This window comes from Frankliniella occidentalis, unplaced genomic scaffold, assembly GCF_000697945.3.
Source record: "Frankliniella occidentalis isolate FOCC.00 unplaced genomic scaffold, Focc_3.1 Scaffold657, whole genome shotgun sequence".
Lineage (NCBI taxonomy): Eukaryota > Metazoa > Arthropoda > Insecta > Thysanoptera > Thripidae > Frankliniella > Frankliniella occidentalis.
This window is the reverse complement of record NW_026267772.1, coordinates 10,898-12,354: the sequence shown is the minus strand read 5'-3', so window position 1 is coordinate 12,354 and position 1,457 is coordinate 10,898.

Sequence of the window (1,457 nt, the reverse complement as noted above, 5' to 3'; positions counted from 1 at the left end):
TTGTCATTTTCAATTACATGATCACTATTATGATCACTGCCACTCTCCGAACTTTCTACAATGACACTTTCACTACTATCACTAAGGGGGCCGGAGCTCGCGGACAGTACGACGATGCCGAGGAAGACGCTGATGACGAGCAGACGAGCACGAACACGAGCAGGCGCAGGTACCGCCTCAAGACCAGCTGTTTGCAAGGTTGCTGGAGGCGATGGCCAGGACGGTGGGCAACAATAAGCCCAAGGAGTACAATGAAGCGCCCAAATACGACGGCGAGACGGATTATACAATCTATCAAATCCAATTTGATACAGTCGCGGAGGCTAACGACTGGAACATCCAGGACCGCAAGACGGCACTGATTCAGGCCCCAACAGGGAATGCCACCGACGTGATCGCAAACCTCAAGCACCAGGAGGTGCCGATCACCTACGAGAGCCTGGACGAGGCTCTAATCCGAACTTTCGGCAGGTCCGCCTCTATGTGGGAGCGGAAAAAGGACAAGGAAAAAACACTCTCACACAAGAAAAGGACCAGCCTGTCAGGCTATTCTCCTGTCAAGTGGAGAGATTGGGAAGAGCGTACCTTCGCAATATGAAGGAACAAGACATCCAAGAGGCCTTGGGAGAGAGATTTATCAAGGGCCTGGAGGACAAAAAGGCAGCATCCCGGTTGGCATTCGCAGCCCTGCCCAACCTGGACGAGGCCCTGAAGACACTCAATAGGGGTCTGACCCTCCAGTTGGAAGAACCTCCGGCCAAGAGGGTCCGTCTCTGAATAAAATGTGACGATAAATGCCCAACATGTCTGTTAGGTGAAAAAAAACAAATACTCAGACACAGTAAAAGTTCACTGGACAAAAGTAATTCCTAATGGACTCAGTGATAAGGAAATTAGAAAAGCCCAATTACTAGACCCTGATATAATGCCTATCATGGTTGCAGTACAGGATGGAGAGAGACCTGAGTTCCAGGAAATTGCTGGCAACAGTAGTAAAACTAGGTCTCTATGGTATCAGTTTAACTCTCTGGTCATAGAGAATGGACTCTTATTCAGAAGGTTTCAACATCCTAGTGGATTAAAAGAAAAAGAGGAATTACAACTGATACTACCGTCCAAACTAGTAAAACCAACAGTTAAAGCTTACCATGATCAACTGTGGTCCCATAAATCCTAAACGCAAAGAGGGACATGAGTACATTTCAGTTGCAGTTGAAGCTTTCTCTGGATGGTCAGTAGTAGTGCCACTGTTTAAACAAACAGCAGACGATATAGCACAAGCTCTAATTACCCATGTCTTCTCCATCTTTGGAACACCACAATCATTAATGACGGACCAAGATAGAGCTTTTGATTCCATACTCGACGGGTCCTACGAGAAAGATACGATCTCGCCGCGCCGATCCAGACAAGTTCGATCTCGCTGCGCCAAACCAGAAAAGTACGATCTCGCCGGG